At 35.2% G+C, this 18,966-nt stretch overlaps 1 protein-coding gene and 1 non-coding gene across 2 annotated transcripts in view; one reads left to right on the top strand and one right to left on the bottom strand.

The window, feature by feature from the left end:
- The window catches only part of WNK3 (WNK lysine deficient protein kinase 3), a 173,398-nt gene that overhangs the window by 131,350 nt on the left and 23,082 nt on the right, over window positions 1–18,966 (bottom strand). The window lies entirely within an intron of this gene.
- Window positions 10,669–10,734, top strand: LOC136154955 (small nucleolar RNA SNORD52). Its single transcript, XR_010660650.1, has one exon. It is a non-coding gene; the product is annotated as a small nucleolar RNA SNORD52 (small nucleolar RNA).

The following is an 18,966-nucleotide window of genomic DNA, read 5'->3' as shown; positions in this document are numbered from 1 at the left end:
AACACCTTGTACATAGAAGGGGTTTTCCTGGTGGCTCAGGGTTAAAAAATCCACCTGCCACTAAAACTAGTCTTATGTTTTACCTTTTAGGTCTATGAAGTTGAAGTGAAGTTGCTCAGTTGTGTCCGACTCTGCGATCCCATGGACTGTAGTCTACCAGGTTGCTCCATCCATGGAATTTTCTAGGCAAGAGTACTGGAGTGGGTTGCCATTTCCTTCTCCAGGGGATCTTCCTGACCCAGGGATCAAATCCAGGTCTCCCGAAATGCAGGCAGACGCTTTACCCTCTGAGCCATGAGGGAAGCCCCTTTTAAGTCTATAATTTGAGTTATTTAGGGCTATAATTTGAGTTAAAATTTTGTGATGTGTGAGAGTTAGGTCAAGGTTCATTTTTTTGAATATGTATGTCCAGCACCTTTTGTTGAAAAAATCATCCTTTCTATGCTGAATCACCACTGCACCATTATTCTTTCTAAAATCACTTGACCACATCTGTTTGGGTCTATTTCTGAACTCTATTCTGTTCCACTGATCTATCTGTATGTCTACCTTTTTGCCAATATCATACATGTATCATTACTACACCTTTAGAGTAAGTCTGGAAATCAGTTAACATGAATTATTCAAACTCGTTCTTTATCAAAATTGTTTTAGCTATTCTATTATCCTCGCCTTTGTATATTTTTTTAATTTCTATTATTTATTATTTTTATTTTTGGCTGTACTGGGTCTTTATTGCTGTGTGCAGGCTTTCTCTAGTTGTGGCGTGTGGGGGCTGCTACTCTCTAGTTGTGTGCAGGTTTCTCATTGTGATGACTTCTCTTCTTGCAGAGCATGGGCTCTAGAACGCAAGTGCTTCAGTAGTTGCAGCATGCAGGCTCAGTAGTTGTGGCAGGCACACAGGCTTAGTTGCCCCAAGCACATGGGATCTTCCCAGTCCAGGGATCAAACCCATGTCCCCTGCATTGGCAGGTGGATTCTTAATCACTGAACCACCAGGGAAGTCCCCCATATTAGTTTTAGAATCAGTCTGTCAACATGTAAAAAAATTTCTGCTGGGATTTTGCTAAAATTGTTTTGAATTTCTAGGTCATATGGAGAGAGTGAACATCTTAAGAACAATGAGTCTTCCAATCAACCCATTTATTTAGATCTTTGATTTCTTTTAACAGTGTTTTTTAGTTTTCAGCATACAGATTCTACATATACTTTGTTATTTATACCTATGTATTTCATTTGGGGTGCTACTGTAAATAGCACTTTTTAAAAACTGCAATTTCCAATTATTTATTGCTACTGTACAGAGATATAACTGTTTTTATATTAACCTTGTATCTGGCAACCTTGTTAAAATCACTTATTAGTTTCAAGTACTTTTTTTAGATTCACTGAGATTTTTCATGTAGATAATCATGACATCTGCAGGTAAAGACAGTTTTATTTCTTCCTTTCTTCTGCATTCCTTCTATTTCTTTTTCATCCCCTATTTCATTAGCTAGCACTTCCAGAACAATGATGTTGAGAGCATCATATCAGAAGTGTTGAGAGAAGACATCCTTCCCTTGTTAGAGGAAAAGCAGTCTTTTCACCATTAAGCATAATGCCAGCTGTTTTAAGCCATTCTAACAGCTGCATTTTTTAAATAGATGTCCTTTATCACATTGAGGTTTCCTTTTATAGCAAATTTGCTGAGTTCATCATGAATGGATATTGAATTTCTTCAAATGCTTGTCCTGCAACTATTGAAATGACCATGTTGATTTCTCTACAGGCTATTAATATGTCAAATTACATTGAGTTTCAAATGTCAAACAATCCTTGCATCCCTTGGAAAACCCCACACAAGTCATCATGTATTACTCTTTTAATATATTACTGGATTCAGTTAGCTAATATTATGCTAACATTTTTTCATCTATGTTCATGAGGGATACTGGTCTATAGTTTTCTAGTAATGTCTAACTATTTTGGGTATCAAGTGGGTAGGTGCTGGCTTGACTCCTGGCTCTGCTCCCTTAAGCAATCATTCATCTGAAAGTTAGTACACAAATGAAGGTTTGGGCCTCCACTTTGTCATCCTATACCTTCTAACTTCATCTCCATGGGTATTCTAAAGAGCAGATATTAAAGACTGAGAATTCTGAGGTATTATATTCTATCATCAGCAAGAAGAGATAAAGTTATCTCTTCCCCAATGTTTATGCTGTTTATTTTCTTATCTTATTGATTCTGTTGAAACATCCACAATACCAAAAAATAGTTGTGGTAACAGTCACCACTATCTTTTATTGTACTTTAATTAAAAAACAGCCTTATCTCATAGCTTAGACTGTTTACAGTATTTTTTTTATTTCCACAAAAGTTTAACATGTTGAACTAATTTCCTTATGTTCTTATGTTACTTTTATTTTTTAATTAGGAGTGGCTGTTGAATTTTACCAAATATTTTCTCAGCACCTACTGATATAATCATAAGGTTTATTGACAGGTTCCTGACATAGAACTATTCTTCAAATCTTAAAGCCTAGCACATTATTCTTTTGACCCATTGGTGAATTCTATTTGCTAATATTTTACTATGGATTTTAATATCTGCATTCATATATGAGACTGAGCTATAGTTTCCCTTTTTGTACAAAACTAGCATTTAGTTTTAAGATTATACAGCTTCATGAAATTAACTGTGATTAAACAGTTAAACATTGGAACAGCTTGTCAATTAAAGGTTATTTAGAAATCAAGCTCTGAATCTACTTTCTCCTGATGTGCTTTTTCTCTTTTTAAATTATAAAAATATTCAGGCATAAACAAAAAGGTGTAACAACCAGCTTTGTTGAATTTTTAACATTTTGCCAAATTTGCTTCCGTTTTAACAAGACATTACAGAATTAAAGTCCTCTACATATCACTCCTTGATTTGATCCCTTTCCTTCACCTCCCAGAAGTAACCACTACTTGAGTTAGGTTTTTAATCCATGAAAGTTTTTAGTTTTAATTATATGCTTGTATCCATAAGCAATATAGTTTTACAGATGTTAAAACATAGGTGGTTATCACATGGTATGTGTCCTTTTGCAAATTATTTTGCTCAATGTTACATTTTTTATATTTATATACTGTGATATGTATAATTTGAGCTTATTCATTTTAACTATTATACAGGATCTCATTAGACAGTTCTACCACACTGATGAATAAAGTTATCCATTCAGCCCACTGGTGGGCATTTGGATTGATTCAAGTTTACTTTATTATAAACAATTTTGCATTGCATATTCTTGGGATGATTCCTTGCCCTGGTATTGTGAAAGTCACTTAGTCGTGTCCAACTCTTTGTGACCCCATGGACTATACAGTCCATGACATTCTCCAGGCCTGAATACTGGAGTGGGTAGCCTTTCCCTTCTCCAGGGAATCTTCCTAACCCAGGGATCAAACCCAGGTCTCCAGCATTGCAGGCAGATTCTTTACCAGCTGAGCCACCAGAGAAGCCCAAGAATACTGGAGTGGGTAGCCTATCCCTTCTCCAGTGGATCTTTCTAACCCAGGAATTGAACCGGAGCCTCCTGCATTGCAGGTGGATTCTTTCCCAGCTGAGCTACCAGGTATTAAGTGGGGGGGAAGACCTTAAATTCCCTCTCTACATCATCTTAATACCTAGCCTACTTTTCTTTTCCTCCTAATTTTGATTAGGAGTAATCTATTAAGATTTAAAATGTGTTATCATTGTGAAAGGTAGAATCTAGACAGTAGGTATTATGAATGTTCTATGATTTTTAACTTTGTTCTAGATTTGAAATGTTTCATAAGAAAATGCTAGAAAAATTTATTGTCACATGTACACGCAACATTCTCTTATCATTCATTTACTCTTCCATAGCTGGCTATGTTTCATTTCTCATTTCTTCTCTCATATATTTTTACCCTCATATTTTCCTTCATCAGGTTCATTAATCGTTTTTCAGAGTCAAAAAATTTAGAATTTATCATATTTTATATTTATAATTTTTTATTAATTTCAATTATCTTATACTAACTCCTCCCTTTTTCTCTTTTTTGCTTTCTTTTAGTGTTACTTCTCTAATGGCTTAAGATAGGTACTAAATTCCTTCTAGTTATTGTTCATCAATAATGAAGGCATTTTAGTGATAAATTTTATTCTGGGTGTAGCTTTTACAATGACTCACAAATTTTGTTGCAAACACCGTCGTTTTCATTGCTTTCTAGGTAGTTCATACTTCTAGTTTTTATTTCCTCCCTGATCTAAAGACCGTGATTTCTTTTTTTTTTAGTTCTTTTTTATAAGATTTATTTATTTATTTTTATTTTTGTGCTGGATCTTCGCTGCTGCAAGGACTGTGATTTCTGATCTCCAATTAGTTAAGAATCTTATTGTTATGTGTTTCATTATTCACTTCTAATTTTGAGTGATGCAGAATATAAAATCTCTTTTCTTTTAACATAAGGTTTTCTCTGGGCCACATATTTAACCAATTTTTAGTAGCTTATAGACTATAAAAATGTGTATTTCCTATTTGGAGGATATTTAAGGTTCTATACATACCCATCAAATGGAGTTTATGGATTATATTATTCAGTTTCTCTCTATTTATTCACTTTTTGTCTGCTTGATCTGCCCTATTCTGAAAGAGGTGTATGAAATTTCCTACTACAGTTATACATTTATCCATTTTCCTTTAATCTATTTGAGGTTCTGAATTTAAAATATTATCCAGAAAATTTTTGGTGCCTACAAGTCTTTATCAATGGTACTTATCTTCTTAAACTATGAAGCAAATAACTTTATAATAAACAGGTATTTATGTTTAATGCTTTAATTTTACTTTCTTTCTTCTGAGATAGATATTAATATTGGTTGGTACTCCTGCTTTCTCTTTGCTGGTTTATAGCCTCACCTTAACCTTGCTTTATCATTGTTTTAAGCATTTTTTCTAGTAAACAACACACGTGGGTTTTGTCTTTTAATCCCATCTGAAAATGTGAGTTTTTAAACAAACAAGTGTAATATGTCCACATTTGATACAGTAAAAGATATATTTCATTTTACTCCTTCTATTTTAAGTTATTTATCTTACTTTGCTGCTTCCTTTTATTCCTGTTAACTTAAAAGTATTTCATATTGTTTCTCCTTTTTACTAGTGGTTAGCTTCCTTTTCCTGACATTCAAAATTAAACACTAATAAACTAATTCAGCAAAGTAACAGGATATAAAATCAACACTCAAAAATAAATTGTGTTTCTAGAATTTAAAAGGATATCCTGCATATAGTTAGGAACCCCAAGGGGGATAGTATTCATGTAATGACAAATTATAAATAAATTTACCCTAATGAAAAAGGAAAAAAAGTTTTTATACATTAAAATAATTCTAAAAGAAAATTAAGAAAACAATTCCATTCATAACATCAAAAAGAATAAAATATGTAGGAAGAAATTTATCTAAGGAGGCAAAAAGACTTCTATCACTTAAAACTGCATGGCTGATTCATGTCAATGTATGACAAAAACCACTACAATATTGTAAAGTAATTAGCCTCCAACTAATAAAAATAAATGGAAAAAAAAAACGTAAAAAACAATAAAATAAAAAAATAAAAATAATGTGCCAACTAAAAAAAAAACTGCAAAACATTGCTGAAATTACAGAAGGCATAAATAAATAGAAATACATCCCGTATTTATAGATTGAAAATCCTAATACTGTTAAGATGTCAATACCAAAAGAGATCTGCAAATTCAATGTAATCTGTCAAAATCCCTATTTTTGCAGAAATTTTAAAAAATGCTAAAATCCATATGGAATCTCAAGGGACCTCAAATACACAAAACAATCTTGAAAAAAGGAACAAAGTTGGAGTTCTGGACTCCAAAACTTACTACAAAGCTATAGTAATCAAAATACTGTGATACTGGTACAAAGACAGACATAAAGATCAGTGGAACAGACTACAGAGCTAGAAATAACCCCTTGTATAGTCGAATAGATAATTTACGACAAGGGTATCAAGATTATTCAATGAAGAAACGATTGTTCCGTCACAAAAAGTTGGGGAAATTGAGTATCCATGTGCAAAAGAATGAAGAACGTATAAAAACAAAGTAGCACAGTGGTTACCCTTACCTTATTCCATATACAAAAATTAACTTAAAATGCATCAAAAACATAAGAGCTAAAATCATAAAACTTTCAGAAGAAAACAGGGGGAAAATCTTCATGACACTGGGTTTCACAATGAATTTCTAAGCCAAAAGCACACAGGCAACAACAGGAAAAAAATAGATAAACTGAACTTAAAAACTTTTGTGTATCAAATGCACTATTAAGAGTGTAAAAAGGCAATCCATAGAATAGGAGAAAATATTTGCAACTCACATATCTGGCAAAGGATTAATACTCAGAATATATAAAGAACTCCATCTCTCAACAACAACTCAAATCCAAAATTGGCAAAGGACTTGAATAGGTATTTTTTCCAAAACAGAAATACAAATGGTAAATAAGCACAAAAAAGAGGTTCAACATCTCTAGTCACTGGAAAAATGCAGATCAAATCCATGAGATGCCACTTCACACCCATTAGGATGGCTATTTAAAAAGCACACACATGATACTGGCAAAGACGTGGAGTAAGGAGAACCCTTATGCATTGCTGGTGGAAATGTAAAATGAACACTGTGGAAAACAATATGGCAATTCCTAAAAAAACTGAACACAGAATTATCATATGATACAGTAATTCCACCTTCTATGTATATACCAAGAAGAACTGAAAACAGAGACTTGAGCAGATACTTGTACACTAATATTCATAGCAGTGTTATTCACAATAGCCAAAAGGCGGACACAACACAAATGCCCATCAAAGGATGAATGGACAAAACAAGTGCGGTATATACATACAAGTTCTTAAAAAGGAATAAAATTCTTAAACATGCTACAGCGTGAAGAAATCTTAAAAATATTACACTAAGTGATGTAACTCAGACACAAAAGAACAAATATTGTATGATTCCACTTAAATGAGATACCTAGAATAGACAAATTATTAATAGAGGCATAAAGTAAAATAGTAGTTACCAGGGGCTGGGAAGAGTGGGGAATGGGAAGTTATTGTTTAGTGAGTTTAAGTTTGGGATGATGAAAAAGTTCTGGAGATGGGTGGTAGTGAGGGTGAAAGTACTTAATGCCACTGAATTGTACACTTAAAATAATTAAAATGGTAAATTTTATGTTATTTACATTTTGTCACAATAAAAATTTATTTTAAAAAAGGGAGGGAGGGGGGAGGGGGGATCAGGATGGGGAACACATGTAAATCCAAGGCTGATTCATGTCAATGTATGGCAAAAACCACTACAATATTGTAAAGTAATTAGCCTCCAACTAATAAAAATACATGAAAAAAAAAAGAGTTAAGGAACTCATATAGTATTTGTCTTTCTCTGACTTATCTCACCTAGCATAATATCTCACCTAGCATAATGTCTTCAAGGTCTTTCCATGTTGTCACAAATGGCAGAATTTCCTTCTTTCTTGAGGCTGAATAATATTCCGCTGTATACATATAAGCATCACATCTACTTCACCCAATCTTCTGTTGACAGACACTTAGACAGACACTTAGGTTGTTTCCATATCTTGGCTACTGTGAATGCTGCAATGAACATGGGTATGCAGATATCCCTTCAAATTACAAATACCATATGACACCATTTATATGTGGTATCTAAAATCTGAACTTGTAAAAACAGAGTAGAATAGTGGTTACCAGGTGCTAAGGGTCGGGGAATGTTATTTCACGGTACAAACTTACAATTAACAGAGAAGTAAGTTCTGGAGATCTAACCAGCAGTGATTACAGTCAACAATATTGTATGTTTGGGACTCCCCTGGTGGTTCAGGGATTAAGAATCCACCTTTTATGCAAGGGATGGAGACAATCCCTGCAGGGTCAGGGAACTAAGATCCTACTTGCAGGGGCAACTAAGCCCACACACCACAACTAGAGAAGCCTGCAAGCTGCAACGAAGAGCATGCATGCCACAGCTAAGACTCAACAGCAGCCAAAAATAAATTAATTAGTTAAAAAAATACTGTATGGTAAACTTCAAAGTTGCTAATAGACTAAATCTCAGTTGTTCTCAACACAAAAAAGAAATGACTATGTAACATGCATGATAAAGGTATTAACTAATGTTATTATAGTAATCATATTACTGTATATAAATGTATCAAACTAACAGTGGTTGTTATACCTTAAATTTACACAGTGTATCTCAATATTTTTAAGCCTAAAAAAAAAGAGTTAAGGAACTCAAAGAACAAAAGCAAGGAACAACAAATTTAGAAGACAGCTGAAAACAAGTGTTTACGCTTTTCTATCTAATCTAAAATGACTAATAAATTCTAAAGTCCCTGTAATTGGCTAGGAGTCATCCTCTCATGATAGATCAGTAGATTTGCTCTGAAGAATAAGGAATAAATTTTGATGCATTCTGATTAAATAAGCAGAATACAAGTCTTTCATGTACCAAATCAAATTACTGTATCTTTTGATCCTAGTCAGCATTAAAAGTAAACAACTTTACAAAATTACAACTGCTGTCCCAGACATATTGCTGGAAGTCCACTAAAAAAGGTACAGCCAAGCCCTTCAAAGGTCCACTTCTAATTCAGTGAGAGGAGAGTAAACCTGTCAAACTAGCACCAAAATCCAGAGGAAAGTTTTCAGCTACTAAAGTAATCTTAAAACACAGACAGTAACTTAAGACACAGACAGATTGATACACATAGACACACACACATACTCTATTGTATTAATGATAACCACTTTGATAAGGTAATTTTCATATATCGCCAATGAATAGAATTCATACTAAGAAATGAATAAGGATCTAGAAGGCAAACTGTGATAGTTAATGGAGATGACATAGTCAGAAACCAGGAAAATTAGTCTACAAAAATGATCCCTAAATCTACTGTCTCTAAGCAGTAAGGTCACAAAAAAGTATCAAATATCAATTTTCAGTGTTATAAATATTAGTATATATGGCTGATAAATATAAGAGGTCAAATACAAATTTACCAAATAGATTTCAACTACTCCATACTTCTTTCAAAAGAAATACTGTCCTGTTATGAATGTTAACTAAACACTTTATTATAATATATGGAATGCTAAAAATGTACACAAAATCTTTCCTGAGACAAGGCACAATATCAACATGATTAATCTGCATATGTATTTATTCAAGATAAGAAGCATTTAGTTTCCAAAAGGTAAACTATGGCCTTATCAGTTATGTCTCTCAATGCAAACACCAAATATGAACTACAGAACCAGGTCAGAGGCTATATGGATCTGTTTCTGCAAACATGAAAGAAGGAAGAAGAAATCATCAACATTGTTATAAAAGCTGTATTATAACTTGTTCAAGTAAAGATGAATGCTATGAAGCCTTTAAAATGGTTCTTAAATATCAATGAATATTCTGAATAAATATGAAGTTACTAAGTATTTTATCACTAACATTTATTGAATACTCAAATAGGTACTGCAAGCTTTATAAGCATTATCTCTATTTCTCAAGCTGAACAGTAGGTACACAATTTCCACCATATTATTCTTTATTCAGATATCAGAAACATCTATTATACTTTTCTTTTTTTAAAAAAAAGTGAAAAAGTAAAGCTCCAAAATGCTAAACTACTTAGCTTGCCCACAGTACCTAGGAAGTTTACCTAGCACAGGTAAACTGGAACTTAGGTCTGCTGTATTATGAATTCTAAGCACTTCCTAGTTCAAAGCTATGCCCCTCAGAAACAAAATTCACAGTAATAAAAAAAATTCACAGTAATGACTAGACACTTCATTCACAAACCACTTTCCATGAAGAGATATGTGTAGCACCTTAGAACTAAAACTAAATGAAACAAACACACACTAGGGTAATTATAATTTGTAGATGGTAACATCAGAGTATTAATCAAGAAATTAGCACATTAAAAAAAGAAATCAGCATATAATCACAATTTGGCCATATGAGCATGTTAAAGATTTTAGACAGCAATGGTATGTATCAATACCTAAATGAAAGTGCTCATCAATGGTGGTCAAAATAAGATATAGAAAGAGAGATGAAACACAGACATAGCCAGGTTCACTTGTCTTCCAGTACCACTGAACATAGAGGATTCCTCACCCAATTAGGACCTGAACATCCAGTTCATTTGGTCAGTATACCGCCTTAGCAGGACACACAGGAACATCTAGTTCCTTTGTTCTGACTCTATACTTACTAAGCTAGCTTCTGATTATAATTTACCTTCCCATGTATTTAACCTACAGACCATTAGAGCATATGGCCTAACAACTATATCAGGTAAAATGAATTCATTAATTCGTTCTAAATTAATAAATTTCTGTCCTATATCTAGGCATTTGAGTTAGCACTAGTCAGTCTCCTCAACGTGTCTAACCACTTCTGGACACTGACAAAAGGTGAAGGCCAGATATTGAACCAGGGCAACCCAACCATGAAACAGTTCCTCAGAATCCCCAAGCCAGAGAATGTCGTTAAATGACACCATTAACTAGTACCCCTTGAGCTTCAGCAGTTAGTTTAATGTTAAGAACCTTATTTTACAGGAATGATGATTTCTCAGTAGAGTTTCTGATGCAGGTCTTGATGTCAAAAATTAAGTTCTAATTCATTCGGAAGAGGGAATCTTAAAGCGTCCATTTAAGAAATCATTTCTTTTTTTTTTCATTTATTTTTATTAGTTGGAGGCTAATTACTTTACAATATTGTAGTGGTTTTTGTCATACATTGACATGAATCAGCCATGGATCTACATGTATTCCCCACCCTGATCCCCCCTCCCACCCCCCCTCTCCACCCAATCCCTCTGGGTCTTCCAATCATTTCTTATAAAATGGCTGAAAACATGAAAAGAGTGATCTGTTCAAATAACTAACGAGGAGGAAATTCTTATATCATCTATGTAAGTGTTATATGCAGGTACTTATATATCTGATGCTAGGAACCTGATGCTGGGAAAGACTGAAGGCAGGAAAAGAAGGGGACAACAGAGGATGAGATGGTTGGATGGCATCACTGACTCAATGGACAGGAGTTTGAGCAAGCTCCAGAAGCTGGTGACAGACAGGGAAGCCTGGCGTGCTGCAGTCCATAGGGCCACAGAGTCAGACAAGACTGAGCCACTGAACTGACAAGTGTTATATATATACAATTGATAGAATATAAATTCCTGCTCTATCCCTTTGGGTAAGTTACTTAATGTATCTAAATCTCACTTCTACCACCTGAAAAGTAATCATTCCTACCTCTTTTAACTATTGCAAAATTAAATAAAATACTCAAATTAAGTACCTTCATAAGTGCTCAATTAATGTATTAATTTTGATAAATGCAAAAGTGTACAGTACTATTATTAATAACTTAACATACACTAAAGTTCCTCAAACCACAAATTTCCTGATTGTTGGGTTTTCAGAAGCTTAACACTGTTATATTTAGGAAGAGTCCACATAAAACTAAAAGGTAGTTCCAACTGATAAATGTAGAAGAGTGGAAAATAGAAAATCACCATTAGAACACCAGAGTTAATACTTATTACAGGCAAAATACACTAATGGATGCCAAAATAATAAGGGAAAGTTTGAGGAGAAACAGATATTTGCATAGGCTCAAAGTATCTACTCCTAAGATATTTATTTATTAACATCTACATAGGGAAAATATTAATTTATAATAGATAAAACCTATCAGACATCACCCTAATTGAATGATGAAATGTTATCATAACCAGTAATCCATATATCATATACCCCCTGCTATGATGCACTGAAAATGGAGCATCATTTCTATGGTATTCTTGCCAAAACTCATAAGCCTAAAGCTAAACATGTAAAAACATAAGACAAACGCAAATTAAGGAACACTCTTCCCTGATGGCTCAGATGGTGAAGAATCTGCCTGCAATGCAGGAGACACAGGTTCAATTCCTGGGTTGGGAAGACCCCCTGGAGAAGGGAATGGCTACTCACTCTAGTATTCTTGCCTAGAGAATTCCATGGACAGAGGAGCCTGGCAGGCTACAGCGGGGTTGCAAAGAGTTGGATACAACTGAGAGACTAACATTTTCACTTTCTACAAACTAACTGAGCAATACTCATTAAAAGTTTAAGATCATGAAAAAAACAAAAAGTTCAAAATCATGAAAAACATGGAAAGATTAAAGAATTGTCACAGATTAGAAGAGACTAAACATCTATTTCTGCTTTATTGACTATGCCAAAGCCTTTGACTGTGTGGGTCAAAATAAACTGTGGAAAATTCTGAAAGAGATGGGAATACCAGACCACCTGACCTGCCTCTTGAGAAACCTGTATGAAAGTCAGGAAGCAACAGCTAGAACTGGACATTGAACAACAGATTGGTTTGAAATAGGAAAAGGAATATTTCAACGCTGTATATTGTCACTGTGCTTATTTAACTTATATGCAGAGTGCAGAGTACATCATGAGAAATGCTGGGCTGGAGGAAGCACAGGCTGGAATCAAGATTGCTGGGAGAAATATCAATAACCTCAGATATGCAGATGACACCACCCTTATGGCAGAACGTGAAGAGTAACTAAAGAGCCTCTTGATAAAAGTGAAAGAGGAGAGTGAAAAAGTTGGCCTAAAGCTCAACATTCAGAAAAGATCATGGCATCCGGTCCCATCACTTCATGGCAGATAGATGGGGAAACAGTGGAAACAGTGGCTGACTTTATTTTGGGGGGCTCCAAAATCACTGCAGATGGTGACTGCAGCCATGAAATTAAAAGATGCTTACCCCTTGGAAGAAAAGTTATGACTACCCTAGACAGCATATTGAAAAGGAGAGACATTACTTTGTCGACAAACGTCTGTCTAGTCAAGGCTATGGTTTCTCCAGTAGTCATGTATGGATGTGACAGTTGGAATATAAAGAAAGCTGAGCACTGAAGAATTGAAGCTTTTGACCTGTGGTGTTGGAGAAGACTCTTGAGAGTCCCTTGGACTGCAAGAAGATCCAACCAGTCCATCTTAAAGGAAATCAGTCCTGAATGTTCATTGGAAGGACTGATGTTGAAGCTGAAACTCCAATACTTTGGCCACCTGGTGGGAAGAGCTGACTCATTTGAAAAGATCCTGATGCTGGGAAAGATTGAGGGCAGGAGAAGGGGACAACAGAGGATGAGATGGTTAGATGGCATCACCGACTCAATACATGAGTTTGAGTAAACTCCAGGAGTTGGTGATGGACAGGGAGGCCTGGCCTGCAGCAGTCTATGGGGTCACAAAAAGTCAGACACGACGAGTGACTGAACTGAACTGAGAAGAGACTAAAGGGACATAACAACTACATACAATGTGGGATCCTGATCTGGAAAAAAAGAACACCAGAAGGAAAACTGGTGAAATCCAAACAAGTTTTATACTTTAGTTAATAGTACTGAACTAATAATAATTTCCTAAAGTTTTGATAACTGTTCTCTGGTTGAAATACTAGCATAAGAAGAAACTGAGTGAAGGACATACAGGAATTTCTATACTATCCTTGCAACTATTTTGTTAATAGCAAATTATCTCAAAATAAAAAAGAAAACTAATTGGTAAAGGAAAAACTAATTGGTAAACAGTACAAGTCATCAGTCAACAGTATCCCTGTTGCTTGCTATATCCAAACCTATCACTTCTTTCAAACAAATCTATATTTAACAGCTCTTTAATCTTTTCACTAATTCCAATCTCCAAGCCTTCTTCTTACTGACTATAATTCCCTCAACTATAAGCTTTTATGAAAATGGAGCCTGAATCTGCTTTTTCTCCCCATTATGTCCCTAGCACTTAGCACAACTCTGATACATTGTAGGTACTGAGCATTTACTTGCTCAATGAATGAACAATGAATGAATGACAGCCGTTTGCTCTGTATTCACTTCCTATTGCTGTTATAACAAATTACTACAAATTTAGTGGCTTCAAACAACACAAACTTTTTATCTTCCAGTTGTAGAGATCAAAAGTCCAAATGAGTCTCACTCAATTAGAATCAAGGTGTTGGCAAGGCTGTGTTCCTTCTGTATGCTCTAGAAGAAACTGCTTGCCTCTCCCAGCTTTTAGAGATTGCCCACATTCCCATCACTCCAACCTCAGCTTCCATTGTCAGATCTCCTTCTGACTAATGACCATCTTTCTTCTCAAAAGCACCCTTGTGATTATACTGGGTCCACCCAGATATTCCAGGATAATCTACCTACCAGAAGATCTTTAATTTAGTCGTACCTGCAAAATCCATTAGATAACATTTGTAGGGATTCCCAGATAGTTCAGTGGTAAAGAATCTGCCTGCCAATGCAGGAGACAGATTCGATCCCTAGGTTGGGAAGATTCCCTGGAAAAGGAAATGGCAATCCACTCCAGTACAAGTAAACTTACAAACAATGTGGAAAAAGTAAAATTCTTGTTTCTATAGAGGAGGAAATGGAATACATCAGATTATTTTTATGACATTTAGTGCTCTCATGTTCATTTAGATCCTCTCTTTACCTTCCACAACACTGAAAGGCCTCTCCTCTCCATCATTCTGTGTTTTTTAATATGGCTACTTCATTGCCATAACTATCGACTCTCCAACTTAGTTTGCCAACTTTACTTTAGTTGAGTATTTTTGGAAAATATTACAGTTGCATATTCCCTCCTCTCACTCAAAGTTCTTCAAAGTTAGAGAATGCCTTCTACTGCTTTTGAATAATCCCAAGACTCTCCAGAATAGTGCTCTTCTTAGACTAGAAATCCATTAAATGCTGTTGTTAGGGAGCTAAGAATCTACCGTGTTTTTAATACTTCTGAAAAATGAGATTCCTTTGCCTCCCTTGGTAACACATACCAAGATCTATCAGGAAATTTGATTGGGAAATCCCATGGACAGAGGAGCCTGGCAGGTTACATTCCATGGGGTCACAAAAGAGTCAGAAACAACTTAGTAACTAAACTACCACCACCAATATATTTATAGGTTCTAGGGAATAGGACATGGACATCTTTGGGGTGTACAACTATATGTATCAATTTGTCATCTATCAAGCAGATAGTTACCTCAAAACTAACTCATTGAACTGGGAAAATTAATTATATTTTTCAGACAAATTCTGTCTCCTGTCACTCTCACCCTCTGCCATTTCATGAAAACATTTGCCTTTGGTTTATAGCTTTTTTTTTTCCAAGTCTTTATTAAATTTGTTACAATATTGCTTCTGTTTCCTGTTTTGGTTTTTTGGCCATGAAGCATGTGGGATCTTAGCTCCCTGACCAAGGATTGAACCTGCACCCCTGGCACTAGAAGGACAAGTCTTAACTACTGGACTGCCAGGGAAATCAGAGCATTAACTATATTTAAGTAAGTTGTATTCTCCCTCCCTTCAATGTAATTATTCTTTGCCTATGACAGTATTCCACTTTGAGGGCTGAGTCTGATGAAAACAGTGGGAAATTAAAATAAAATAACACTATTCAGGGTATGCTTATATGTAATGAAGCATCTTCTTGACAGCTCTAACAGAATCTAGAAACACTTCCAAAAGGGGCATAACAAAAATACTTTAAGAGCAAAAGTGTGAATACTTTGGACAACAATATTTATTCAGAAACAAATTCTAGCATGTATTTTTAAATTACCTTTTCCTTTATTGGAAATTCAGCTATTTTCACACTATTTTTTAATTTCACAATTAAATGTAGGGCTGCCTAAAAATATACTTCTCCCCAAAGTGTTTTTGATAAATGAAAATAAAACAGAAACAAGTTTCTCCAAAATTTTTATAGATACTCCAAGCATGGAAGTACAGATCTTTAAACTGTTACTTCTACTGCATTGCTTGGAATATATTCACTACTATAATCAAAGTGTATTAGAATGCTCACTCAACATGTCAACCTGCTATAGTCAACTGTGTCTTTTTTCTAATCTTTCTTTTCAGTGGCATTTTTAATTCAGTTCAGAGACTATAGCTGACTTGTTAGAGGTCTAGTTGTTAGATCTACTTAAAGATGGCCTGTTTAATTATCTTGAAAAGCACATAATCACAGAATTGATCCCACAGTGAAGCTTATTACAAGCAAATATATTTAGAAACAGTCAAATAACAAAATTCACATATCTATGTGATTCCTCCAATTGGAAAATAGCCCCATTATATGAAAACTCAGTTCCATCAAGAAAACAAATGACATACTAGTGAAAGTAAAGCAGAAACTGGTTGTCTTCCCATATGTAAAAGCAAAGAGCTATTGATTTTTCAAGCTGCCAGTGGATGAGAAAACTATTACATACCCATATGACCGACTCCTCCTAAAAGTTACTAAACAGGCCTTTTAGTAACATATGACCAGGTCTTTCAACATCATGAACTAAAAAGTCTTCTAAATAAAACATATGACTGAGAGCCCTCACGCACAGTAAGTTACTAATTTATCAAGTAATTACCAAGTAATCTACAAATTCTTTACAAAAAACAATAGATCAAAGTCTTTCCACTAATGCATTAAAAAATCAAATTATGGAAGAGAAAAAAATAAATGAAATTACGGAAACCATAAAATACAACAAAGTGTTGGAATGCAGGTATTTATGGCCAAATCTTAAATCTGACACACATCATCAAAGGGTTTGTCTGTTTTTAACATCCTCAAAGTCAAACATCAGCAGTACAATCTATCCTGATTCTTGCACTGCCCTAAAGTCAATGTATTCTATTTTTTTCCTTGCTATGTATATATTTTTTTATATTTATTTTTTTTTCCCCAGTGGGTTTTGTCATACATTGATATGAATCAGCCATAGAGTTACAGGTATTCCCCATCTCGATCCCCCCTCCTTCCTCCCTCTCCATCCGATTCCTCTGGGTCTTCCCAGTGCACCAGCCCAGGTGGGATGCATGAGTCAAGTGCTCGGGCCTGGTGCACTGGGAAGTCAATGTATTCTAAATAAACGGGTATGAGGCTTTTAAGAATTGCTGGACAAGGCTCAAGTATCTACCACAGGGGGAAATATCATCAAGAGAAAAAGGTATAAAAGTCTTTTCTGAGCTATTAATTTCAAATCAAACATACAAAAGTAAAATTTTAAAAAGGAAAAGAACTGCCATATTTCAGGTTGGAAGATTAAGAGGTGGTATGTATGCAATAAAAATATAGCTTACATATTTTAATGTTAATAAATAGAAAATACATATCAAGTTGATAAAACAAAAGTATAGACACACAAATTTTATATATTATACATACACACCTATATAAACAAAGGTTGGGAAAGAATCTAGAATAATTTAAACTGTTCACTGGGATATTTTTCAACAAACTTGTTTAATTATATAATAGAGTAAGATTTTACTGAAAAAAATATGAGAAATTGTACATTACAAATTACATAGTACTTACAGAAAAGCAATTAAAAGATGATGTCCTTATTATCTTCCTGGAATTCTAAATAAGTTTGTTGCTGCTGTCTTCAGTCATCAAGTCATGTCCGACACTTTTGCAACCCCATGAACCATAGCCCACCAGGCTCCTCTGTCCATAGGATTTCCCAGGAAAGAATACTGGAGTGGGTTGCCATTTCCTTCTCCTGAGATCTTCCTGACCCAGGGATCGAATCCATGTCTCCTGCATTGGCAGGTGGATTCTTTACCACTGACCCACCAGGGATGCGCTCTAAATAAGTTAGTTTTTCCTAATTCCAAATATGCAAACAATGACATGATATCTAAAAACAGTATCAACTAAGTCTACTAATTTCGACATTCCTTTCAGAATGTGCATAGTCGCTCAGTTATGTTCAATTCTTTGCAACCCCATTGACTGTAGCCCGCCAGGCTCCTTTTTGTCCATGGAATTTTCCAAGCAAGAATACTGGAGTGGGTTGCCATTTCCTTCTCCAGGGGTTCTTCCCCACCCAGGGATGGAACCCAAGTTTCCTGCATTGGCAAGTGGATTCTTTACCATTAGTGCCACCTGGGAAGCCCAATTCAGAAAAGAAATCTTCAGTTGTTGTTCTTTGTGTAAATTAAAATATACTTTACACTTTAGGACTTCCCTGGTAGCACAGTGGATAAGAACTCACCTGCCAATGCAGGGAGCACGGATTCGAACCCTGGTCCAGGAAGATTCCACATGCTCTGGAGCAACTAAGTCCCTACTCCACAAATACTGAGTCCAAGCTCTAAAACCTACAAGCTGCAACTACTGAGCCTATGTGCCACAACTACTGAAGCCTGCATACCTAAAGCCTATGCTCCACAACAAGAGAAACCATCACAATGAGAAGCCCACACACCATAACGAACAGTAGCCCCTGCTCACTGCAACTAGAGAAAGCCTGCACAAAGCAATGAAGGCCCAGTACAGCTCCCCAAAACTGTACTTTATCTTTGTAAATTAAAATTTACGCTTGCTCCCCATGACAGATCCACAAATCTGGCTATATATCCAATTACCCAGAGAACTTTTAAAAGTTCCTGGGGGAAATTCCCTGGTGGTTCAGTGGTTAGGACTCCATGCTTCCACAGCAGGGGCCACAGGTTTGATCCCTGGTTGGGGAACTAAGATCCCTCAAGCTACACAGCAGGAACAAAAAGTAATAATAATAAAACTGCATTTAAAACATAAATAAATAATAAAAGTAAGTTCCTGAGTCTTATCTCCTGGAGATTCTGATTTAGAAAGTCTGCAGTGGATGCCATGAATCAGTAATATATGATATAATATTATATAAAGCTCATGTTGGTATAGTAAGGGAATTCCTCCTGTGATTCAGCTGGCTCTTGGAACTAATCCCTTATTTCAGTGCTTTTCATGCTCTACTGTGCATAAAAATCACCTACAGATGTTACTA

The sequence above is a fragment of the Muntiacus reevesi genome, chromosome X (genome assembly GCF_963930625.1).
Source record: "Muntiacus reevesi chromosome X, mMunRee1.1, whole genome shotgun sequence".
In the NCBI taxonomy this organism is placed as follows: Eukaryota; Metazoa; Chordata; class Mammalia; order Artiodactyla; family Cervidae; genus Muntiacus; species Muntiacus reevesi.
This window is presented reverse-complemented; position numbering and strand designations above follow the sequence as displayed.